This window comes from Mesocricetus auratus, unplaced genomic scaffold (assembly GCF_017639785.1).
Source record: "Mesocricetus auratus isolate SY011 unplaced genomic scaffold, BCM_Maur_2.0 Super-Scaffold_100676, whole genome shotgun sequence".
In the NCBI taxonomy this organism is placed as follows: domain Eukaryota; kingdom Metazoa; phylum Chordata; class Mammalia; order Rodentia; family Cricetidae; genus Mesocricetus; species Mesocricetus auratus.
In genome coordinates this window covers 159,990,659-160,017,676 of record NW_024429266.1, presented here as the reverse complement: position 1 = coordinate 160,017,676, position 27,018 = coordinate 159,990,659, and the positions used below count along the sequence as shown (strand labels likewise).

General features: G+C 43.7%; 1 protein-coding gene across 11 annotated transcripts in view; it reads left to right on the top strand.

Moving 5' to 3' along the window:
* Foxp1 (forkhead box P1) overlaps positions 1-27,018 on the top strand; it is a 405,483-nt gene that overhangs the window by 209,325 nt on the left and 169,140 nt on the right. The window contains exon 1 of one of the 11 annotated variants that reach the window (XM_021227836.2): positions 24,014-24,463. The exons of the other annotated variants lie outside the window; for them this stretch is intronic. The gene's annotated coding sequence lies outside the window, so the exon portion shown is untranslated. Of the gene's footprint in view, positions 1-24,013; positions 24,464-27,018 lie in introns of those variants that run through there. 11 annotated transcript variants of the gene reach the window in all.

Genomic DNA, 27,018 nt, shown 5'->3' with positions numbered 1-27,018 from the left:
CCTTCCTGTGTCTGCTTCACACGTGAAGGAGAGTGTGTGTGGAAGCATTCAGAGAGCATCCTGCGAATTCAGAATGCTGCACTCCAGCTCTTTGCAGCTGAGCAGGGCAAAGCAAATTGTCTTGGAGCAGAAGAGGTGATGGCTTGTCACCTCTCTAAAGGTCTGTTGGGTGGACATATGGAGTACAGACGGCACAAACAATTCTGGATGCTACTCAGCCCGAGGGACCATTGCAGTGAGGTACTCCAGTGCACTGTACGGTAGACAGGCCATAGGCCTCGGTGCACAGTGAGCCTGAACTGAGATGTACCGGAAAGGAAAAATGCTGGGCTGTTTCCATATTCTCCCTCTCAGTGCTGAGCTTTTCTGGGATGAGGGGTACTCAAGGCCACACAAGGTTTGTTTCACTTGAACTTGAGGGCTGCTTGGCTCCTGTGGAGTTTCCAGTCTTCCTTTCATACACTGATTTTGCAGCTAGACTACATACCATGTCAGCAACACAGATTTAGACCAAGGCACACCTATGTTTTGGGTCCAGCTCTTTACTTGTGGACTTCAATCTGTGTCTAGAACCACCTAAATGTGAGTTTCCTCATGTTCAGGCACCACATGACTGCCTCCCTGATCCCACTGTGGGCAGGTGTGAGGATAACACCGTATTTTTCTATTGACACTCTAAGACATCTTGTTGTGATGACTGAATAATTATATTTTACCCCAATTAGCAAAGGAATATTTCTATTTTGAAATTTTATTGTGAATATAAAACAGAAACCCACCCCTTGGCTCCTATTACAGTAGGCTTGCCAGCTTAGCAGTAATGAAATTGTGATCGCCAACATGCAGGGAGAGTGCCCTGCCAGGCAGTTTGCTTTCCAGGAATTACTTCAGTTGATGTTGACTAACAATTCCAAAAGCAAAGCCTGATCACCTTCATTTAATAGCTGCAGCATCTGAGGCCCAGAGAGGTGAGGTGACTTGACCCAGGGTCACAAACCAAGAAGATGGTCCAGCCAGGTGTTGAGTATGACTCAAGGGCGATAGAATGTTCATAGTGTCCCATTCTTCCAAGTGTCATCCACCTGTGAGAAAAATCACAAGACAAAAGGACTAATAGCAAGCAGATACTTGTAGGAGGCATACTTTTGATGGAATCTAGTTTTTGAGTTTATTATATATGTCTCTAGTATGTTCTCTTAAAATGTTTCCCTCTTTCACCACCTTTCAGTGTGTAGAAATGGATACTGGCTTTGCCTTCGAGCCCAGGCCTTGGCTGGTCTGTTAGAGTTAATTCCAACACAGAAGAAAAATTAAGTTGTAGTGGTCGATTATGCAGCCTGGTGAGCACAACTAATAATTATTAAAAGAGTAGTTTCTAAACACACACACAGATATAACAGGTGATGGGTGTGCCGACTGACTTGATTTAATCTTTCTACATATGTATACACATACCAAGCCGCCCCCTAATTATATACATTCCTTATAGGGTAACTTAAAGAAAACTATGTAAGGGAGAAATAGAAATTCCCAGTTAAAATTCTATAGGAATTAAACTGGGTTGCACAATATCTAAACAACAATAAACCTTTTGTTCTCCAGGGCCTTGTCTTAGTTGTACACAGTCAATACAACCCTTAGTACCCTGTGTCCCCAGTGCATTTAGTGAGGGCTCAATAAATGTTATTTATTAATGTTTATTGCTGTACTTCTGAAAAGAAAAGCACACTGTGCTTAAGGCTGCCCCTCAGAGCATGAGATGGTCAGCATTGTGATGTGCACTTGGTAACTCACCGTACGTGACTGCTGCCTAGAAGAAGCACGTTTGATTCCTGTGAAGCTTTGGGTGGATTAATTCTTGTTGGGCTGAAATCCACGTCTTTGCCTGATGTGCCGCACCTATCCCCAGCAGATACAGCGGGCTTGCTCACCGATGTCTATCTTTCTTTGTTGTTCCATGTTTAACCAAGAGGATTAGAAGGCATTGATGTAGTATTTTCTTTTCAAGTTAGGCCCTAATACCTCAGTGGGGTGGGGATCCATGGGTGGTGGTGGTGGCAGGAGTCTGTGGTCAAAGTTCAAAGCTGTTATGTCATTTAGAAAATTTAAATGCGACTGTGCAATTGAGTTCTGGTCAGAAACCTTAAGGAATAAGTCTTATCCAGCCCCGGAGAGTGTTTAAGTCACCAGAGAAGGCTTAGATTGATGAAAGCTGAAATGCTGCATTGTGGCAGGTGTTGTAGTCACTTCTATCCACTATTTCTGGCCTGTGCCCATGCTCTCAGGCCTGATTTCTGCTCTGGAGAGCTAAGTAGGTGGGGAGGCACCTCTAGCAGACTCCATGTCATGGCCAGATCCACCTTGTGCCTTTAACTGGTGGGTCCACAGAGAACAGAACATGCTTATCTAAATAGGGACAACAGCTGTAAACACCCAGTCACAAAGTTCAGCCTTCTACTTTTAGGTGTTGCAGAGTGGGGCTGTGGGAGTTGGTGACAAGGAGTGCCTACCATGGGCCTGGGTGGAGAAGGGGCCTCAGTGTTTACAGAGGATAGTAGAATCATCAGGCAGAGACTGAGTACATCAGATCAGGAAGGAAGTACAGTGCTTGGACACACCATGAATATTGTTGTTGCAAGTAGGTAAATGGACAGGAAAGTGGACGTGAATGGTATCACAGCCACAGTCTGCAGGCACAAGGGTAAAGACCCCCCATGCAACATGACCTGGAAATCATTGGTAGTTTAGCAGAAAGAAAATGACATTTCCAAGAGCTGTTACTTCAGACCAGCACGTTCCAGAGCTGGGCACTGAGTTGGGTCTGCCCATCACAGGCACTGTAGTTCCATACTATACACTTGGCTTCCTTTTGTATCTCACAGACTTGCTCGGCTGTTCTCTTATAGGACCCAGTCATGCACTGTGCAGTCTCTCACACATATGTGCATTGATCCTTCATTGCTACAGTTGGGAAACATGCAGTTCACAGTTCCAGTCACAGTTTCTGTGGAGTCTACTTAAGAATGCTTCAGCAAGTTTTGATTCTAGGACTCTTGAGTCAATAGCCAGAATGTCAGTCAGTGCTGACATCTTCTCTAAACTCAGTAATTTTTGGGTGACTTCAGTTCATTGAATTTATTAGACTGAGGAGAAGAGCCCATATGGCAAGAATGCTGTTTCCCGCCATGCTACCCTGTCTCAACATGGCTGTTTGTGTCATCAGGGCCACACAGCAATCTGTGTCTCCTCAAGGACAGCCTCCATCCCTTAGCTGAGTAGGCTAGGCAAAACAAGCAACATCTCTGACTTTCTCTGGTTATGGACTAGAAACTGCACTTAAATTTCCTTCTGCCATACCACATAGCACAACCAGTTGAATGCTGTCCCTTCATGCTCACATTCCCTGAACAGTCAATGGAATAGTAGCCATTATTAATGGATTTCTCTTTAGCTTCTTGGAGCTGGAAGGCTCTGGGATGGTTGTGGTAGGGGAGAATCAGGATACAATGAGTGATAGCTCTGAGGAGTATTGCAGCCCTGTGTCCAGAGCTAGCCTCCGTGGATTTATGGGCTGGTCTCAGTGTTCTCACGTATACACTGTAGATGAGATGCCCCACCATTTCCTAGTGACCAATAAATAATCAGCATAAAAGTGGAGTTCTGCGGTAGTGAAAAAATATGCAGGGACTGGTCTGTCTTTGAGAGACTGAAAAATTGCTAGAAGCGTTTAAGATTGCCCCTGAGTAAGACCGTGGTGGTTCACACCTTTAATCCTGGCACTCCAAAGGCAGAGGCAAGCAGATCACTGAGTTTAAGGCCAGGCTGGTCTAGAGTTTCAGGACAACAAAGACTACACAGAGAAACCTGTTCCATAACCTCCACCACAAAAAAACGTAAAACAAGATTGTGCCTGAGTGAGGTCAAGTCCTTATGAGGGACCTGATGGGTAGAAGCTGCAGTAATGCCCTGATTCGTTGTAGGCAAATGTTTCCTCATGTAAGAAGAGTCAGTGATAAAGTAGGAAGAATATGCAGTCAGCATTGGGGGGGGGGGGGGGGAGGCACCTGTAATTCCAGTCTTTGGAGGCTGAGGCCAGTGAGTCAAGAGTTCAAGGCCAGCATAAACCCACATGACCACATCCTATTTTAATACAGATGAAGAAGAATATATATGAATGTTCAATAACTGTACCTTAAGTCTGTTGCTGCCAGTATCCTCAGCTTAGATCATTACTTACTTTGTAGGTACATTAAAAATGAGGGCAGCTGCTGGGCAGTGGTTGAGCACTTGAGTCCCAGTACTTGGGAGGCAGAGGCAGGTGGATCTGCAAGGTCAGCCTGATCTACAGAGCACGTTCTACGACTCTCAGGGCTACACAGAGAAATCAATCCTATTGGGGAGGGGCTGGGAGGGTGAAGGTAACCAAAATGGTAGGTTCCGGAGGTAGCAAGCTGTAGAAGGTATCTAGAGATCCTAGAACCCATCACTCTTTTATAAATTCTGTTTGTAATAAAGATAACCATCTATCCTTAGTACTGTGTAAGAGCAGGGGAATAAAGGCTTCTAGGCAAGCATTTCACATAGACATTAAACTAAAGAAAGTGCAGCTTGTGATAAACTCTACTGCACACCTGTGCCCTGCAGTGTAGTGCATACATGGCCACATCTTCGGCCATGACATTTTCTTCTGCATCTTCTTCCCAAGTGGTCCCCTTTCAACCATCTTCATATAAAAGTAGAAAGGAGCAAAGATTAGCTTTGGGGTCTTTGTCTACATAAACAAGATAAGCAGAACTCACAATGCCCTTGTCCTTTTTCTCCATATTCACATTCTCCTTCGTCCTTTTTCTCTTCCTCTTCTTGAACAAGACTATCTTCCAGTGATATTCTGGATACTAATGTATATATTAGGAATAGCTGCCAATTAAATATAAAATATGCAGCAGAAAACATATACTCATGTTATAGTCCTTGCAAGGACTTGTATACAATATTCAAGTTACAAGTCACATTCAAGCCCTCTGGTTCAAATTTTCCTAGTTCATGCTTTGGGCGTCGAGGTTGGAACAGTCATGTGTGCTAAACAGAGAAATAAACCCAGTTGTGATCCTCACAGAAGGCTAATATTGTAGGCAGAGTTTTCTGTCCCCACAGCCAACTCCCAAATAACCACACAGAGACTTCTATTAATCATGAAAGCTCAGATGATAGCTTAGGCTTGTCCCACTAGCTCTTATAACTTAAATCCATCTGCTTCTGTTAATTTACCTTCTGCCCCATGGCTTTATTACCTTTATTATGCCCATGCTACTTTTCTACTTCCTCTGTGTCTGACTGGTGCCTCTGAAGCTTTTTAATTTTCCCAGAGTCCTCTGTGCCTGGAAATCCTGCCTAGCTAATGGCCATTCAGCCTTTTATTAAATCAATTAAGTGATATATCTTTACACAGTGTAATCAAATATGTTGAAACATTTCCCCCTTCTGTGTAAATAAAAAGGAAAGGATTTTTTAACTCTGACATAGTAAAACTATATACAAACTGGAATCCCCAGCAACTACATTAAAAAGCTGAATGTGGCCCAGTATGTCTTTAACTGTAGCTCTCAGCGTCTGGATAGGGAAATACACAGGAGGGCCAGTGGGCCTGGCTAGCTGGACGTTCAGTGAGAGATTCTGTCTTGGGGAAATGAGATGAAGAGGGATAAAACAAGATGCCCAGTGCCTCGGGCCTCCTCACATGCAGCCCCTAACTCCACTCCCTATACATACAGGAAACACACAGGAAAGGAGAAGGAAGGAAGGAAAGATGGATCTGTGGGACTTAACTAGATTCAGACAAACTGTCCTCCTAGCACAGAGCTAAAATGGTGATGTGGGAGGCCTTAAGAGGTTAAACCAAACTACTATTGTGGAAAGTTGTCAATAATGAACCAGAAGAGCACCGCATTACAAATGATATTTTAATCAGCTTGTGTAAAGTTTCATACTTGAAAATAAGCATGGGTCAGCCTTCATTGGAATGTAAATTTAACTCATTAATTTAAATTATAGTACTCCTTTTTAACAAGAGAAGGGAAAGCGTAGTAATAATAATAAGTAACAGTTCCTGTATTGACCATAAAAGTTTGACATACACATTTTGGGAAGCTGAACAGTGCACTTATAGTTGAGGATTCATTTCACTCACAGAGATCAAAAAGGTCTTTATGGATAAGGTACATATTGAGTTTCAGGATTGTTCTCTTTTTTTCCCCTCCTGCCAGACTGTCTGTAACTTATCTCAAGTATCGTGGTAAAAAGAGAAGTGGTGGGTAGATGCAAAAGTGTAATAGATATATTTTAGGGATAGAATATGAACTGCCTTCCTAAATGCACATCAGAAGTAGAATTTATTCCAGTTGAGTGTGTTTAGTGATATGATTTCCCATATTAAATAATAATTATTCTTTAAAAGAAAAAAGTCTCATGCTCTGGTATCCATCCCACTGAGTCCCAATGCACTGTGCCTGCCCCTGGGGCATGTTGATTTTGCTTGTCTTATACCCAGCCTTGATATGCTTGCCATATCAATGGAAATGGGATGAGCAGAAGGGATAAAGAGGCCTAAAAAAACGAGAGCCATGACAAACAATGTGTTTGGCATTGGCAAACCCATGTCCTGCTTAGGAATAGATGGCACTCTGCAAATATTCAGCTGTGAATTACTTTTCAAATTTTGATCCTGATCAGATGTGGTCCCAAATTTCTCCTGTCCCCTGTAGTCCATAGAGTACAACAGGAAGGTTGTTTGGCCTCAGGAGCTCAAGGCCAGCCTCGGCAGTATCTCCAAAATAGAGTGATAAGGACGAGGTGAGGAAGGGAAGGGGGAGAGGGAAGGAGGCAGTGTGGTTCAAATGATTAAGTTGCCTCCATCACTTAGGACTAAATAATTTGCATCTTTGGATGTTTGTATTTTAATAAAGTCTCATGGCTGATAGTATGGGTGAATGATTTTCAATTGTATTATTCCCTTCACTTCACCAATTCAAAAGGGAAGGAGGTTTTAAAAAAGGAGAAGAGAAAAGACAAAAAAATGGAAACCTGCATTGATTCCATGGAGGTTTTTGTTTATTTAAAAAAATTTTATTTTATGTGTATGTAAGTGTTTTGCACACATGTGTGTTTATATCGCCACATGTGTGCAGTGCCAAGAAGGACAGATAGTGTTGGGTCCCCAGGAACTGGAGTTACAGAGGGTATGAGCCACCATGTGGATGCGGGGAATTGAACTCAGGTCCTCTGGGAGAGCAACCAATGCTCTTAATTGCTGAGCCATCTCTTCAGATCGTGATTGCATATTTGGATGAAAATGGACTTGTGATTTTGTTTAAGCCAACTCTGATTTTTTTCACCATGAACTGAATTAGATAGAGACACACAACATTAATAAGGAACCACCTACAGCTGTGTGTATGGACTACCATATATGCCCCATCCTGATAACACAAAATACAGGAATTAGCCTTTTTAATCAATAAAACACCTTTCCTTGTTTTGGGCACTTTGATATAGTCTCATAGAATTTTCATAAATTGAGGTCTGCAATGTAAGAGCTCCTGTTTAACAGAGAGAAACTGAGGCTAGCATTCATAATGAAAGTCCTGAAGAAATAAAATAAATTTATGTGAGGAGAAGAAAAACTGGGTGCTAGTTCCGTGGATTATGCTCTTGCAACAAACTTGGGAACTGGGTTTTGGATACCCAGATCTCTTGTGAGAGCTCGGGAGTTGAGGTGGCCGACTGTAATCCCAGCACTCAAGAGGCAAGCTGGCTATCTAGGTGTGCCCGAATTTCCAGTGAAAGACCCTACCCATCAAAATTGAATATAGAGAATGGTGGAAGAAGATAACCAGTGTCAGCAAGGGGCCTACACCCCTGCAGGGGCCTCACACATACACATGTGACAGGTGACATGCGAGCACATGCGCATTTTCCATACCATACAAGTACACAAAACTCATCTTTAAATGTTTGTAAAGGGACAAACCACGCTCCATCCCATGTTTTTCCTTAGTGTACTGCAGTGCTCCTGTCATTCAGGGACCTTGAGTATGTGCTTTAGAAATAAACTGGGCAAAGAAAACAAAACATAAAAAAAATTTAAAAAATGTTCCTAAGAATAAAGTTGACTATTTTTAAGTTTTTGAGACCTCTATGATTTTCTTCATAGTTACTGCTGAAGTTCCTGTTGGATTTTATATTTTTAATGCTTTTGTGAATCATAAAAAAGTAGACTGGGTTCTAACATCTCTTTTTTTGCCTGTTATGATTTTTTAGTCACATTAAATTTTAATATAATTTTATTGCACCTATTTCTGTATGCCTGATGAAGATTTTGTGATTATATTTGGCAAGGCATTCTCGCTTCTTAAATGATTTCTTTTTTTAAAAAAAATTAAAAATAATCCAGGCATGGTGGCACGCACCTGTAATCCCAGAATTGGGGATGCTACACCCTGGAGGCTAGTCCGGTTGATGACAGCAAGGGCTAGGCTCTGTCTGAAAACAGCAAGTAAATTTTAGTAGAAAAGACCAAAGAAAATTTTAAGTTACCATAAGTAAGGCATTTAAGGGACCTGTGTGCCTTCATGTAATGCCATTTATTTGTTCAGACAATGCCCATAGACAGAAATGAATAAAACCAGGAAAAAAATAACCCTTAATTCAGATAAGTTACAGTCTGTGGAGGAAGATGAATATGAAGCAGGTTAGAAAGTTGTCATGCTTGTTCTTAAACAGGGGAACTGCTTGGGGTCAGTGTCTCAGAAGTGTGACGAAGCATAGGACAGCGTGCAGAGAGTGGAGTGTCTGTATCGAATGCCTTCCTTCAAGGCTCGGGAGTCTGCAGAAGAGGGGCAGAAAGACTGTGAGAAGCAGGGGTGGTGGCTGGCTCACAGAGACGCTGGGTGACGGCACACACGGCCCCTACACCGTTTCAAGCCTGGCAAAATCCCAGGATGGAGATGGGAAGTGGACACAGAGCCCCACTCACAGCCAAGAAGCGTTTTTTAGGAACATAGAGCTGGAGAGTCTCTCAGCCCCCCCTCCCCCCATTCAGGGGACAGATTCTCCCAGCAGCCCAGGGATCCCATGTGTCCACACGCAAAAAAAATGTCACACGGGAAAAGAAAAGACCCCTCAGTGGCACGACCTTAAATGGTTGTGTCCCCTGAAGTGAAGGCAGAGCCAAAGGGGGGCAAATTTCTTCCTTTGACAGCTGTGGGCTTTCTTTCTCTGGTCTGGAGCCCCTTCCCATTGCTGTGGAAAAGAGTTCTGTTTATTTTATGGTGTTGGGCAGCGTTCAAGAGCCCTGCCCATGACAAGGCAATTGCTCACATTGAACCTCATCCCCAACCTTTGTTTTTATAAACAGGGTCTTAGACCTCCAGTGGCACGATCAATTAGCTCTTAATAATTACAGGAGAGATACAGGAGGTCCTTATGTAGCCCAGGTTGTCCTCACCCCTTGATCCAGTTCCCTCAGCTCTCTCGCATTACAGGCATATTCCACCACACCTAGCCAGAGAAGAGGTTTTGAGGGACTTGCAGAAAAGCAAAGAGAGGCTTGTGTACACACACACACACACACACACACTTAGGACTGTGGTTAGTAGATCTAGGGTTACACAGAGACCTCTGCAATAGTTAAGGCTACTTATCATGGCTCCAGTGCCCAGATATGCCGGCATCTAGAATACATGCATTTTGAAACTGGAACATAAAGGGACTGCCACCAGTCAAGCCAGACAGGTAATCACCTGGCTTGATTGTTGCCAGCAGGTAGAGCCAGGGTCGCTGGTGGTGATGGATGGCTCTGCATTGTACCCCATAGTGATCAGAGGAGAGAACATCCTAAAACCCCTGGGAATGGAGACAAAGAGGCATCTCCAGGCTTTTCTCTGCTTTGCCTCTCCTTAGTATTACAGCCAAAGCATCGGTTCCATGCTGTAGTCATCATGTAACAATGTATGGTATAGGCATTCCCTGCTGCTCATCACAAAGCCACTCTCTTGTTGATAGGCCGTTCCTCCCATTTGACACATTCCAGATTCCAAGTACCTGAATTTGAAGGAAACCGGAGTCACTTGTAGAGCCCAGTAGATCCTTTGAGTTGGAAGTGTGACTATAGGGAGAGTTGTTTCTAAAATCCTCCTTTTGGTGGAGGTTCGGGGATGTATGTTTTTCACTACATTAACTAACATTGTTCTCTGTTTTATAAGCTCTTCTTCCTGATAACACCCCGCCTCAGAAGACAGTCCTGTTTCCCCTGGAAGCACCCAGGGTGAGCTGGCTCCATGTGTGTGTGCTGTTGAGGACATACTAGAGAAAGTGGCCACTGTGGCTAAGCCGTTTTTAATATAAGGAGGTCCGTGTTTGGGCATTGAAACTAATTTCCCTTATCTCACCATACAAATAGCCACTATGGCTTATTTGATTTGTTAACCTGGAATGGTTCAGTGGCACTAAAAACAGAGGACGAGAAGACACCACCTTTACATGGCATCATTAGTCAACAGCTTTAAAAGCATCATGAGAAGGGACTGCTCCCCCAGCCACTGACGCTGTGATGCCACTCTGTTCTCCTGTTGCTAGGGACAGCAGGCCTGTCCGTAGCTGCTGGCTTGTACTTACTTCCTAGGAAGTTGCTTCAAACATCCATCCAGTCTTTCCGTGCTGGCTTTATACAAAAGAATTTTTAAGATGTAAATATAATCCTCCCTTAAAGGTGAGTTACCAACTGGGAGAAAATACTGTTAAATTCCATCTTCATAGGGACCTGCACACAGACTACAGAAAGAGCCCTGGAAACACTGAAGTAATGAGGTAACTGATGCTCTGTTCATAGATGGCAAAAGACATGAACAGCTGTTTGCCAGAATGCTATAGGGAAGGTGTGTGAGCATATAAAAGCCATGGTTAGTCACACATAGCTCGGGAGGCAGAGGCAGGTGCATCTCTGAGCTTAAGGCCCACCTGGTCTACATAGTGAGTTTCAAGCCAGCTGCAGATAGATGGTGAGACCCTGTCTTTACAGATAAAAGCTGTCGTGGGCTATGCGTATAAACACTGACTTCTCAACACAACTTTGTTTCCTCTTCCTACTTCACATGTGAGGGATCCAGTGCACAGTGGAGCAGTCCCTGGCCTAAGGGCAGGTGTGGAGCTGGAATCTACAGTCAGACCGATTCCACACCCCCTTCCTCAGCACTGCGTGCCACCAGGAGAGAAGGTGGCATCGTGGTAGCTACCTCCCACCCAGCTTCTCCTTTCCCAGGGAAGTATCTTTTCCTGACTCCGTGCGTGGGCTGTCAAAAACATCAAGAAGGGTTTACAGTGCCCCTTCTCTTCTGTAGCCAGAAATGATTTTGAATTTGTGCCTTGATCATTATTAGCATAGGTAATTAGGATAATTGGAAGAGGATTCTCATTATGTAGTGGCCCCTGAAGGAAACAGTACAAAATAAAAACCAGTGCGGGGACTGAGGGTAGCTCAGTTGGGAGGGCCCTTGCCCAGCATGCAGGAAACACTGGGATGGTCCTCAGCACTGTGCCAGCCCAGGTTGATGGTGCATACTTGTAATCCCAGCACTTTAGAGAGGGAGTGGTGGCTATGGGGCCAACCCAGGCTAAATGAGATGTTGCCTCAAACCTACAGAAACAGCATCTTTACCTCTGCCTTCTCCCAATGTGCTACTCACTGCCATGTTTCCTGTTGTTCCCCTTTAACAGATGATCACAGTGAGGCCTAGGGGCAGGGCGTGACTGGCCTAGGCTGCAGCATTCCTCTGATACTTTAACAAAAAGCAACTTAAGAAAGGAAGGACTCATTTTGGCTTCTGGTTCAAGAAGACATACTTTATCATGGTGTGGAAGGTATAGCTGGGGGCTATGAAGACAGGACCATAAGACTGCTTGTTCTCATCTTGGGAGACCAGGAAGGAGCACCGGTTCTTTAACAATAAGACTTACCACCCCAACTCATAAAGATTCTACAGCACTGTTATCCTAGGGCCAAGCGTAAACCCATGAGCCCACAAGGAGCATTTCACATTCAGACTGTAACAGTCCCCACCCCAAGAGGGACCAGGATGCAGGCTCTTCCCTTTTCCCCTCTACCCTTGAGTTCTCATCAATAAAGAACCCCTTTCAGGGACTGTAGCGATGACTCATCAGTTAAGAGCTCTGGCTGCTCTTGCAGAGGACCCGAGTTCAAGTCCCAAGCATGCAAGTGATGGCTCACACCCATCTGTCACTCCGGTTCTAGCACGCCTTTTCTCACTTCTTCAGGCACTGCATGCGTGTAATACATACATAGTTATACTCAGGCACACACACAGATACACATAGAATTAAAAACCACACCCTTTCTATGCTCTAAGCATAGGCAGTACAATTTTCATTTTCTTCGTGTCCTTTGTTGCTACATAACATATTGGTACCAATCTGGCAGCTTGCACACACTGTTGGTAGCTTATGCTTGTGTAGGTCAGGAAGGCAGGTACAGGGTTGCTGGGTTATGTGCTGGGAGATCAACAGACTGAGATGAAGGTGTTAGCTGGCCTGAGTTCATGCTGAAGATTGTTCTGTATTCATGCAGGTATGGACAGTTCCCTGGTTGAAGGACTAAGGTCTTTTATTCGCTTGCTGCTTGTTGGTTGGCCCGAGGCTGCACACGTCTTTTGTGCCTTCTGTGGTCTCTTGCCCCATGACCAGCTCATCACAAAGCCAACAACAGTGCACTGGATCTTTCTTGCGCTTCCAATCTCTGACATCCTCCGCCTCTGATCTCAAAATGCCAGTTAAAGGGTTCATGTGATGCCGGCAGGCCCCTTCAGATAAGCACCCTATCTTAAGTCCTGCTGGTCTATATTTACAGCTGCAGATTCCCTTAGCACCAGCACCCCCCCCTGTGACTGTGACTGACTTTCCTGGGAAGGGGTGGGTGCCTGTACTGAAGGTAGGGATGGGTCATCTTAGAATTCTGCCTACCCCATTATAAGGAGACTTGGGATATGGTAAAAACAGAAACAAGAGCCAACCTCCATGGTAATTACGTAAATGTTTTGATGATTTTGGGAGGTGTTTCTGTTTCTGCCAATAAGATGCTTTTTGCACTTGGGAGATCATTTAATAAAAAGTCTACTTTGTGACCAGTGTATTTCTGTGTCTTTTAGAGAACAAGACATGGGATTTGTTGACTGGACAATGTTGTGTCACTGTTCAGTAAGCTTATCTTTCTTTAGTGTTATCTCTGCTCCAGCTCCCAGGACCTCCCCTCTCTTCCTTTTCCTGTCTGGTTCATTCTCTGCTCTGTCTTAAAAGTCACCTGCTCAAAGACGAATTGCCAGATGTTTTAGTGCCATTAGGGTAAAACTGAGGCAGTGGGTCAAGTTGTTCTTGGATTGTGGCTCTCTTATCTTTCTCAGTAGCTGGTCTCTGCCTGCGTGGTATCTCACTGCAGCTAGACGGTGTGAAGTGTCAAGAAAGGAAGGTCCAGCTCTGCCTCCCCCACCCCGCTTCCAAGGCCCATGCGCAGCGTGCAGCAGATATGAACCCTTCTGTGATTAATGACCTGTGAATTCGGGAAGACTCCGGTGCTGGAGAATGGTTAACATCAACATGTGCCGCAGAGGCCGCTAGAACCTGAAACCGAGTTACTCATGAGGTCATCGCTAAAGCAGTTACTGTTTGACAAGAACCTGATTGACAATCATAAAGCACTCGGAGATGGGAGACTGCAGATGGAGGCTGAGCGGAACAGTGTCTGCATTGTGCTGCAGAACTTGGGGTGCCCCCAGGAAGGAGGCATGTGGTGAGCCTCAGAATCACAGTTCATGGCAATTGTCTTTTTATATTTGTAAAGAAAGGGTCTTGTTCTGTAGCCCAGGTTGCCCTTGAACTCACCAATTAGCACAGGTTGGCTTTGAGCTTGCTATCCTTCCACTTTGGTCTCTTAAGTGCTAGGATCCTAGCCGCTGTATCTAGTGTTTTAGTGCCCTGTTACAGCCGTCTCTATCTCCTTTTCCTCCTGTTTTATTTCTTTGGGCAGCCACAGTAACGACCCACACAAATGCTGTGGAGAGCTCTAGAGATGACCAGCTAAGTACTCTTAGCTGAGTCTGAAATGAATGCCACCGTCTGGGAGCCAAACCTCCAAACCCATGAGAGCAGCAAGAACCTGATTTCCTCTGTAAAATGGGTAGATGATTCCCACCATGCAGTATAAGAGTGAACACAAATTCCCGATGCATTCTTGAGACTAAAAACTACTCTAACATGACTATTAGAATGAATTATCTTAAGCATGGCTCTGTGCATCTGGTATGGCATGGAGGTATTCATTTTTAACAGCAAATACTTTGGGGGAAGTTACTGTTTTACAGTTGCAGTAGATGATAAGATTGTTAGAAATGTGCTGCTCCAGCCCCTAGGTCCTTCCTTGTGCTCCTTTTGGATGCTCTGTCTAATTGATTTTTCCCTCCTTGTAAGTTAAATAGGGACTGCCTATGTTCACATCTTTCATAGATAAGCACATTTCACACACAATGACACAACGTGGGGCAAAGCTTATCTATGTTTCTTTATGATTCAGAAGGCACTTTGGAACCTGTAAGGCCTCTGGGTTTTTACTAGGAACTCCAGGTAGCATTTTATTGTGGCTGTTTAGAAGCACTGGTTTTTAGCCAGCTTGGAAAACAACCTCTACTTCTCCTCCTTTTCCCGCCTCTCATATACACTCTAAAAATAGTCAATTTCAATAAATCCAGACCAGCCCACTTCTGTCAGGCCCCAATACACTTGTTAATGTCAATGGTATGAAGACCCTCATGCCCTGGCCAGTGATGGAGGGGACTTAAGCCAATAGAAGCAGCACCATGACGCTGGAGACCAGTCCTCAGAGGGACCCCCATTGATCATAAAGGACTGGAATTAGTTGCACTGTGCTCAGGGTGAGACCCACTTGAGGCCGTTTTAATGGCAGGGTTGATCACTGAACACTCCTTCCTTTTTGCCTTTCCATCGCTCTACAGCTGTGGCTCTCAACCTTCCTAATGCCGTGACCCTTTAGTACAGTTCCTCATGTTGTGGTGACCCCCAGCCAAAAAATGATTTCATTGCTAATTGATAACTAATTTTGCTACTGTTATGAATCATAGTGTAAACCTCTGACATGTAGGATATCTGATATGTGACCCCTATGAAAAGGTCATTCGACTTCCAGAGGGGCCAAGACCCACAGGTTGAGAACCACTGATCTAAAACGACACAGAGGAATACATTCTCACAACAGGTTGAATGTTCCATGCAGATCTGATGTGGGAAGAGGAGGGAGCCTGTGTTGTAAATATCTATTATGGGTGTCATTTCCACACTGGGTGCGACATTGCTACTGTTTCCTTTCTTCTGCCTGCCTTTTAATTCTCTGAGTGTGATTTAGAGGAATCTGTGCTGCCAGTTTCTACAGTAGCATAGAGAACCTAGTCTGGGATTGAATTCCATCCATACACCATCTATAACAGAGGAACTGAGAGACTGCTGTGCCCACAGTCAGCTGAGGGCACTTAAATGGTCTCCTCCAGAAACTTCCGTGAACCTCGGTCTCTCCTGTGAACTGGAGATGACTGCTACTTAGCATGAAAGGAGATATCTGGTACACAGAAGTAAATTTAAACCACGTGCAAACACTTTCATTTTTTATTTTTATTTGAACCCAAATTAATATGCAAAGTTGGGGTGCTGGTTTCAGAGTTGTTGGCATTATTTGGTTAGATTTCTAGGTGAAGTATGTGAAAGTGATTATAGATAATAAATACCTTTTTAAAGAAATACTTATTGCAGAGGCAGTTTTTCCACTGTTAATGAGGGCAATTTGACTTGGTTGAGGGATCGCAGTTCTTAAGAATTAATGCAGTAATCCAATTCAAAGATTTAAAGAGATCTCAGATTTTTCACAGGTCGCGTGCTAGCGAATGTGCCGCTATCACCTAGCAGCTAATGGGGTTGAACGCCAGCCTGTCATTTAGTGTTCCTCATTGCACAGTAGCTTTGCCCTTGGTAAGAAGTATACTTTCTCCAGGCATTGCAGGTTATTTACAAGTGTAGTGTATTTGTAACACTTTGGAGAGAGAGTATTCTATTACCCAAAGCCTCTAATGACTATGAAAACTGGGGTTATCTTTCTTAATTACATGTTTGACTCCAAATTGCTGAAGGTCTGGTGAATACCAGGCTCCAAGGAGCTGCCTCCTTGCCTTCCTTTTCCTACAAGGTCCTTTTATTTTATTATTTTTTCAATGTATGTTAAAAAAAAACTAATTCATGTATCATTGTATTCATCCATGTGGGTTAATTGTCACAAATACAAAGGTTACAGGCATCATAGTCATAACTTTGCATCTTTGATAATGGTGTATTTATTATTAACAGCTAACTATATTCCGTGAAGGCTTGTTTGTAAAGGCTGGTGGAAATGCCCCTTGTTCTTATGTTCCTAAATCTCAAGAATTCCATATGAAGATTAGAAGCATTCATGTCACCCCTATGTGTGTTTCCCACTGTTCTGTGAGCACAAGGACCTTTGTTATTTAATTAGAGTTCATTAATTGTTCTAGACCGTATCTGCTCCAACAAGAGACATTGCATTACAAGGGGAGATCCACCCATACCTGGGGGTTCCCTGCATTCACCGGGCCATGAAAAGACAAATCAGTAGGAATGGGTCCTCGTCAGGCTATTCTCCTGATCTGCACTACCCTTGAGGACCTAACTGGTAGTTTGTCAATTTTGAAAACAAAATGTCTTCTAGATGCCAGTGAGCAGAGAGTGTGAAGGCCTGACTCCTATAGAAATCTAGAACTTTATTTATTGAAAGCCTGTCTTCTCCCAGAAAGCAAACAAAGCTAAGACTTTTTGCAGTTTCTTTGTGAGTTGTGAGCATTGTCTAGAAGCATTTGGAGTCATTGACTGTGGGTGCACTATTAACAGACTTTAAGAAAGGCAGGTTCTGCAGTCATTTGTAGACCAGTTTTTACTGGTCAGGAGAGTATAGCTGGAGTTGTAGAAACAGACACCCAAACTGGATTAGAAGGCCTATGCATCATCAGTTACGACAGATGCTTGCCATAGGAGTGGGCATTTCTTCTGCATCCAGGAGACCTCCCACCTCTAGTGTCTCTAGATGTATTCCCAGTGCCTAGGGCTGGCCCCTGCAACTGGTGAGGATCAAGGGCGCAGATGGCAAGAAAGGTGAGCAACTTTGCCTCCAAAAACCATCTCAGACTTTGTTAAGTGGCTAATGTTTTGTTTTTGGGGAGGGGACTGGGCTAGGATGGGCTGTCAGGGATGCCTTAAAATAAAGGACTATGGAGAATCAAGCATGGGGACCTGAAAATGGACAGGGGGGTGTAGAGTTTGTGGTTAGTTTCAGTTCTCCTGAGAAGGGGTCATCTGTCTGTCAGGAGGCTAACTCTGGAAGGACTCGGGCGCCACTGGGTTATTCTGAGAGCTCTACCCTCACCCCCCCTCACCAGCCCCCTCCTCAGTTCCTGTCTTCTTCTTCCACCTTTGCTAAAGCATGAATTGCTCATAACTCCATAATGCTAGTGACAGGCATTATAACAAGCGGCCTTCATGAGAGAAGCCGGGGTCTGGCAACTGGAGGCCCAACATCCTTATGCTCATAACTGCTAGAAAGGGTGAATAGAGAAAACAAACATCTCTTCTCCCAGACACCCTACCTGTTAAGGAAGGCACATCTAACTTGCTATGTCTAATTTTCTTCTACCAGTAATCTTTTTTTTTAATGTTGTATTTCTCGGGGAAAGAAAAATAGATTTTAAAATGGAAAAACCTGTTCTTCAATTGAGTATGCAAAAATCTCATTGCAGTATTTATTCCAAACCTGCTCTCATAATGTTCAGTCAAGGAGAAAACAGCGAAAAACAGTTGTTGATGGACTTAGCTCAGAACTGGATTAAATAAGCATTAGTCTAGTGGAGCTGATTACAGGAATATGAAAATGCGGTATCTTAATGGTACATATTTTTATGTGGCAGCTCAGTTGCCTTTCATTTTGCAGCTAATATGTCTATTCTTATGAGTCATTTACTTCCTTAATTACCTTTTGCAGGCAAGGCACCATGGTATATTAATGTGAATGATTTTTACTGCCAGTTTATCATACAATGCCCCAGAAGTTGAAAGGCGTAATTGACTTGGAAGAACAGCTCGTGAAGGAAACAATATTTAGTTGACAGTTTTCCTTGTACTCTCTGTTGACGTTTATGAGTTTACACTATGCTAAAGGAGTCATAAACACAATTTTCTTTCAATAACAGCAAAGGGTAGCTTCTAAAATACATTTGTGGAAAACACATTTGTTCATTTCTCGAATAATAGGAAAATAACACATTTCCCGTGATAAGACCTCTCCAATTGCCAATTGAATTAAACCTGTGAAGGTGTATTTATAACCTGTCTCCGAGCATTAGAAGAGACTACGATTTGGTGGGATTGAAACGGCTTAATGAATATTTAAATTATACGCAGATTTGGGTAAGTCATATTTAAATCTAGGTGTTTGGGGTGAGACTGGTGCAGTCCTGCCAGCTTCCTGAAGAAAGGGGAGGCAGGAAGAGAGCTTGGGGATTGGGAATTGTCTGGAAGATTTTTCTCTCTGAAGGGAAAGAAAGTCTGTCGCTACGTTTTAGGAAAAGAAAACACAACGAAGGCACAATGGGTACCACTCCTTATAAGGTCTGGCCTTTGAACAGTTAAAATAAAGCCTCTGTTAGTTAGCTCTCTGTAGGTCTGCAGCCTGAAAGGGTGGCTGATCCTCAACTCCACTTGGCAGGTTCTGGGTCCAGCCTGCTTCTACAGGACCCTGGGCCTGTGCGGGCTCTGCTTTGGCACATTGGTTCAGAGGGAGTTAAACTTTTTCACAGTTTTCCGGATTGTTTGCAGTTCAGTCCTGTGCAACATAATGAAAGTTTTCTAGCCATCTGTTGTTAAGCTGGCGGTGAGCAAGGCCAGTATATCCAAACAAAGTCCTGGCCGCTGTAAACTGAACCTGTCAGCTTAACATAGCTCGGCTGACCCTTCCAGCTCGGAGGGCAGCCCTCCGTACCAGGCACTCGCTGCTGAGAGCTTTCAGAGGGGAACTATTTTGGGGGTAGGCAGTGGGGCCTGTTTACTTTTCCCTCTGTGTACCTCTCGCTGGTTTGAACTAGTTTATACTTAATGTTTAAATGGATACTGTCTCCCCTCCTTTTGCAGAGGGAAGGGCAGTACTTCTTACCAAGGGATTTCACTTTTAGGAAAGGGTGTAAGTGTTGATAAATACATGTCAGGCGGTGGTGGCTCAAAGGGATATTATATGCACGTATTTTGGTTTCATTATTTGACTCTGTGTCTGGGGACAGATCGTTCAGGCAAAGAAATTCCTATAAGTTTACTACATAGCTTGTAGCATTTAAAACTGTTTACGGCTTTAAAAGGACATTTTCCTGTTTTTTTTTTTCCTTCCTTTCTGCAATTTGTATTTCATCCTCACGAGTTAATGTGCAACATTACCTAGGTAAGCAGTGCTTACACAATACCTCCCTGCTCTATGGAGGAGTACCTCCTTGTCTGAACTATTCTCAAGATATATCTATTACCTCAAATTACCCAGCTTACCCCTAAAATCATTGCATTATTTTCTCCATTCCGAAACAGTGACTATATATGAAATATTCCTATATACATGAATCCTGTGTGTATGCACATGGATATCTGTATACACAAACGCACGTACAAACTTACGTATTTATTTGTGTATCTACTGCGTATATAAAGTATACTTACTCACCTTTATAAATCTGGCCCTGCTAAACCCTTGTGAGTTAGTGACTGTGGCACATCACTCATTTCCTGTCGTGCACTGATTGTATATGTGCCCCTGTGGGAGGACAGCCGTGGGGAGGTATCACCAACCCTCCTCCCCCGTGACCATTTAAAGCCGTTAAAACAAGCAATGAGTATGGCCACTACTGCTGAATGTCCACTCCAAAGTCCTTCTTAGTCCTATTAATGAGAAGCTGACCCTAAGGTCACATGGCAGGGGGACGGGCAGGACGGACATGCAGGTTTTTGTGCACAGCACTGATGTGAAGGGGGTTTAGCCTCGACTCTACAATCAAACAGCATTCAAGAGACAGGAAGTCGTAAGTGGGTGAGGGACACTAGGCCTTCCCCTCTAAGGGACAATGAAGTGTTACACCGGTGGGGAAAAATAAGCAATTTAAAATTTAAACGAGTGTGCTTAGTTCAAAATACCGTAGAGTCCTAATCTGTTTAGAAGGTGACTGGCATTTAAAGTTGTTTTTTGTTTTAATTTTCTTAAGTGTAGTGTTTCGGGTGGAAATGTCAGGTACCGGGCAATAACCTTGGTATTTAGGATACTGCCTTTCAGAACATGACATTGTGTTTGGCTGTATGTCCTTAGTACTATTTTTTTTAGAGGAGGACTACATTAAGAGGTCACCTATTAGCTGTGTTCTTGCTGTCTTAAACTCAGCCCTTCTGTCTATTAAAATCAAACCACTATGTAAACATTCCAGTGTTGTTCTTAGTTTCTACAATGGCCACGGGGATCGGGTTTCACCTGCCTGCACATCTTCAAGCAATTAAAGCAATTAGCGAAGCCATTTCACATTGGAAGATTCAAGGTCTATGGTGACATTCAAGTCCAGCAGAAGTCTGAAAGGGGAGAAAGGAAGCATGGGTACCATTCCATGGCCCTGAGCAGACAATCACTCTGTTAAAAATGGTAGCTCTTTAATGGTGTCATTATGAGGTTTTTAAAATGACATCTCAGAAGTTGTTTATATCAAAAAACCCCAACAATCATTGAATTATATTAATGAAGGGCTTCTTACTTGGCAGATTTTTTTAACAGACCTTTAATGTCCCAAGAAAAGGAATGTTACTTCTTGCATCAAAGTGAAGGCAGTTGCATTCTTTGTGGAGGAAAAATCTGTTTTCTAATCTACAAGGGAAACTGCATTTCACTTTTATGGTAAACCTCCCCTGTTTGGGGGTAACATACAGTAATGTGGAATATGGAAGTTGAGAAATTCAGGGAGCAAATGGTGAAAGCAACTGCATTGTTTCTTTGTAGGAGAATAATGGAGGAGACTGGCGTGTTTGGTGGAGTACAGTTTAAAGCAAAATCTTCAGCTCTGAGTGTTTCACATCTCCATGGGACTGGGCAGAGATGACCTGTTTTTAAAATACAAAACAGCTTAGAGTGTGGTATGGTGTTTGCTGTTTGTTTGTTTGTTTTGTGTAACCTAGAAACCATGTAGACAACATGTCATGTTGTTTTGAACTAAGAATTTGTTTTGATAAAATAAACACAAACATGTTTTGACTTAAAGGATATTATTGTTATAAAAGGAAGAAAATATTTACAAATAGAGTGAACATACAACATGCTTGGACTGTGAACAAAACAGAAAATATTTATGTTAAAAATGTGCAAAATATTTACCCTGAAGTCAAACACATAGTCACAAAGGCCAAACACCTGATATGGCATATGTTGACACACTCCAGGAGTTTATGAACAGAAACTAGACAGTGGCCCCTAGAATTACACTGCCATGCTCCCAAGACCTGGCATTGCAAACCTCTGTGTGCTCATCCCTGTCAGCAAGAGCCTGCTAGCCCCTGGCCAGTGTTCCCCAGGACCTTTTGGAATTTCCAACAGTGTCACTCTCCTGACCTGCCATAGCTAAAGGATGTCCCCGTGGAGCTGGTCAAGTTGTTCTTGAAGCACCCTGACTGGAGAGAATTCCCTAGCAGTGGTCTGCTGCATTTTGTTCCCAGGGGTCTCTGTCTAACTTGATGAGTTGATGAGACTACCGTAATCTTTATAATAGGAAGGTATTGTAAAGAATGTTTGTATGAATAGGGTGAACATATATTTGAAAGGCAGATCTTGTGTGGACATCCTGACTGCTGAGTGCCACACACTCTACTGGCCCTGTTCCTCACAGTTTGTTTCCATGTTTGTAACTCAGTTACCCATGTATCCAAATCATAAACTGATTACAGCTTTGGAAATTGGGTTGTGCATTTTTAAAACCCATAAGACAGGGGGAAGGAGGGAGGGAGGGAGAGAGAAATGCAGTAGTTTAAAAAATCCTAGCCTATTATGAAAAAGAGAACCTCACTTTTCTAATCCCAGAAGAAGCTCACAATTGGGAAAGAAGCACTGGGTAAATTTTCTGATGTCCTTTAACCTGATTCTGCCTCTTCCCTTTCAGTGTTTGTTAATAAACAACTCAAGGGCAGAACTGCTCAGAGAATGTCTTTATCTGTTGTTTCATGCATTGGCTTTAATTAGAGCAAGGGGCATCATTTTAAAACAATAGAATGCCTCTAAGAAAAAGTTCTTTGAAATTTTTTATGTCCATAAAAAAAGAGTCCCTGCAATAACCCCTTTAAGAGACTGGCCTGGTTGGTTTCAAAGCTTCTAGGGGTGGAACAGTGACACGTCTCTGGGACTGGAGGAACATGCCCATGTGTGTGACTGCAGGTGGGACTCTTGCATTCATTCACTGCCTGGCCATTTGAGGAGAGCGTTAGCCCATCCCGGCTTGGTCTGTGCCAGAGCGTCGTCTGCTACTGCCCACCTCATCTGGGCCAGGCTTGTGTCCTCCAGTGTTGCTCTGGAGAACAGAATGGATGGCAGTACAGTATAGCATGCGGACGCCTGGGCACGTGCCTGCCTTCTTCTCCTGCCCCTTGAATCGTATTGTCAGGAAAGCTCCTCTGTCCGTGGAGCAGCCCAGTTAGGAGAAGCTCTGCGCTGGGCACTCCACCTTTCATGCAGGGGAGAGGCACACATGGGGACTCAGAAGGGAGGTGAGGCAGAAAAACCAGATTGATCCCAACATCCCCCCACCCCCCCTCCCACTGCCACCCTTCCCCTCGCCCTGTTTCTGTGATCTGCCTTTTGAACTGTTTTTGTGGCTGATCAGTTCCACCTAATACGTCTCTTGATTTTCGCTATTGTAATACTCGGGCGACATGCTGTTCTCTTCATTTTTGTGAGCTTTAGATGCTCCTGCCTGTCATATTCTGGCGGTTTATCTTCAGCGTCTGGATTTGCTTTCAGACTTGAATGTCTATCAAGCTGCCGTTGCTTTGAGTGTGAGATCAAAAGAAGATGAATTCCAGTAAAAAAAAATTTCCTTCTATGAAGAAAAGATTGGGGCCTATGTAAACATCTCACTGACAGTTCCCAATGAGTTATTTTAGCCGAGTATTAGCACCTGCCTGACAGACAGGCCGGCATTCCACGCTCAATAACAAATCAGATGCCTCTGTGGCAGGGAACTCAGCCGCAACAGCAATACATTTTCGGAAGGAAGCCTTCGCTGCTATCTCCTTGTCTTCAATTGAATATGGCTGTTCAACTCTCCCTCCTGTCTTCAAGCTGATCTGCTGTACCTCCTGTGGGTCACTTTTCTTTCTTTTTTTCTTTTTTCCTTTTTTCTTTTTTAGTGGTCTTTCAGGTTCTACTGGTGGCAGAAGACAGGACCTTGATAATCATTTAGGGCAGGGTAAGGAGCACTGAAGTAGGACCGGTGGGCACTGTGTGATACATAGGTAGTTTTCCTGATAGCAAATGAGGTAAAAGTAAAGGCAAAGCAATGAAACCAGATAGAGGGCACGTCCCTGGAATGCTGGCTGACAAATCTTGAAAATTACATGTGACCCAAATCCTCTGTCAACAAGGTCTGAATTCATTCTCTCCGTCTCTGTCTCTGTCTCTGTCTCTCCCTCCCTTCCTCCCTCCCTCTCTCCTTCCCTCCCCCCTCCCATCCTCCCCTCCCCCTGCCTATGTAAATGTCACCACAAAAATATCTCAAGAGCAGGTTTCCTGAAGCCCTGTTAGTGTGTACTCTCCTGCATGCAGGAGCTGCGTTTGGCTAGGGCTTGGTCTACTGGAGCACACTGTGTGTGCCGTGTCCCTGCTTGCCGTCCTGGAGTGATTTAGATACGTTGAACATTAATAGATTTCTTTAAGTGCTCCGTGCAACTTTGAAAATTACCTGCAAGCTCCAACTGATCTTCTAGCTTTGAAAGTGAAGAATTACTTAAGGAATTCTTGCGGTTTCCTTGTCATTGAGTGAGAGCCCAGCCAGCTACTGTGGAGACAAACCTCCCCGAGGTTGCCTACAAAGGGCAGTGTTCCAGTGTGTTCTCTCCTCGAGTGTGCTTCAGCCGCTCAGCACTTCCTGTTTATTCAAACATCTCTTTTTACCACTCGGCAAACCCCGCTTCACAGAAACAGCCAGAGCTCATCCACGGCAAGACGGAGCTGCACAGGGAGCTGGTGCCGACTCACTCGGTCAAACTCTTCATTTTCTCTGTAAGTGTCCAGAGATTAAAAAAGAAAGAAAGAAACGGAACATTTTCAGTGGGTTAAACTTTTAAGCCAGGATCTCTGCTTGGGCAGATGTTCAGTAAAGGACAAAATGAGATGCTTCTAGTTGTTTACTGTGTACTTCCTTCCTCCCTTCCCTCTCCATCTAAGTTTTTTCTTCTTCTTCCTTTTCCCCCCATAGGGATCCTGCTAACTCCTTGTTAATTCTCTCTTGATTTCACATGTGGCTTTGGCTCGGCTCGGGAAGAATCAGCCAGTGTTGTCAGACACTTTTACAGGCTGGATGTAGATTGTAACTTTCCCTCTGCTGTGTGTGCCGCCTGCTTTTTTCCTTCCTGTTATCTCAAGCCCTGAGAGAGTGTGGGGATGGTGTCTGTGACACTCTGCAGAGTTGTCCTCGGAGGTTGACATCAAGACACCATCATCATGGGCGAATCGGTCTTGATAATATTTGTACCAATTTCATGCCAATAAAAGTCAGACTGCCGAAACACGCACGGTCATTATCTCATTCATATTACTATTGTTTAAACGGGGTGGGCTGCGAGGGAAAGAGAAAGCCTGCCTGCTTCCAGCAGTGGTTGTTCACTGTGCTCCCGAACCTCTCTTGACCATTTCACTGTGGGTAATTAGGATGGCCGAGCAAACCCTGGCACCCGGGCTGCCAGAGCCTTGTAACTCGTGGGCTCTTCAGGGGAAATGACTTTCAAACGCATGTATGAGCTTTTTAAAAATGGTTCCACCGTTTCCTGCCCCAGTCCACCGTCTGGCCTCCTATCCTTCCCTCTCCACCCTCTCTAGCCCTGTTCTTCAGCTTCACTATAATTGGCAAGCCAGGTGCTATTTTTTTTTAAGCCATGTACTGATGAGGGAATAGACAGGAAGTAGAAAATTGACTCTTTTGATCTTAAGAGAATTGCTATTATTCTGAACTAGGTTAGTCCTCAGCCTAAATAGCTATAAACTTCAATATTTTCAACAGCATCTGTTAGAGTAGAGGAAGGGAAAGAAATAGAATTTTCATAGTTGTCCAGATCATCTAATAGGAGAAACATCAACACAAATAAACAAGTCTCTATGTGTACTGCTGTGGTCGGGACGGCTTTTTTTTTTTTTTTCTTTTTAATGTCCAGAAGTTTGTTCTGCTTTGCAGGGGGGGGGTTGTTTGTGACTGCCTTAAGGACAATTTGTTTAACAGTAGGAGTAATTGTAGGGAAGATGGAAAGAGTGAGCAGGGCTATTTACTCAGATGTCAGTGTAGGTGTGGGGCCCAGGCGGTGTGGGAACAGTGGGCTGCCTTTCTCGCTATCTCAGCCTGTTTGATGACCATCAAATTTCCCAGCTCGCTGATTTTGTTTTTTCTGGATGGCATGTTTGATTATTTATCAGAAGGGAAGGGAGGAGGTGAGGCAAACAAACATGTGACCAAGGTCTGTTTTGTTTTCCACTCCGAAAGCCATGCCCTTTACCAGATATACAGAAAATAATAAATGCATTGTTTTAGGATAAAAGGAAATTATACATGTCCTCCCCCCCTTTTCCCTATAGACAAGTGAGTTAACCCTTCGGGCTCAGGAACCTTTTCTCTTTCCCTTTTTTAAATTTCCTTTGGTGCTTTGCCAGTCTTTGTCGTAAGAATGAATTTAGTGCAGTGGACCGGTACAGTTTCCCAGGAGTGCTGGTCCAGTGCTTCGGAAGGCTTAGATGCCTGCACCATTCAGTGGCACCACATTGTGGTGTGTTGTGGCTTGCTTTAATGGAAATCCCATTGCGCCAATAAATAGCTCTTACAGTTTTGGTGAAGGCAAAGGTATTTATTTACTTACTTGTTTATCGGGTGATTGTTTTATCTGGCACTAAGAATTGAACACAGGGCCTCATGTACACTCTTCCTCTGAGCTATCATCACCAAGATTTTTGAGGATTTTTAGATCTCAACTCTGAGCAGGTCAGCTAAAGTCACTTGTTTGAGTGTCTGTAGCTACTGAAGAATAAACATAGTCTGATGGCAGCCAGTATTTGACTCCTCCCTAAAGGCTGTCACATGCTATGGGAGAAGAGGTCTACTTGGGCCTTTATCTCCCTCAAAAGTTCCTTTTAGGGCAGGAAATAGTTGAGCATTTACCTAGTAGGCATAAAGGCTCTGGGTAAAATCTCTAGTATTGCCAAATGATGTATATATATATATATATATACATATATATATATAGTAATATTATGCCATATAGTACTATTCTCTGCAGTTACATAATATTTTTCCACAATCTTAAAGATTGTTACAGTCTTGCAAGTACTCCAGAGACCAAGGGAAAGTCCCAAGCCTAGATTCATTGTAGATTTTAAAACAAGTCATCTAAAATTAGGTTTTCATTTTATCCTCTCAGTTTTCAAGTGGGGTTGGCATGGTTGCCTGTGGGCATTGTCTGGGCATAGGATTCTCAAGGAACACCCTCACTAACTCAGACTCGTCCTATAACAGGGATATGCGTGGTCCTAACCTGGTGACTGGCCCAGGCAGAGGCGGCCCTGTAAATCACAGC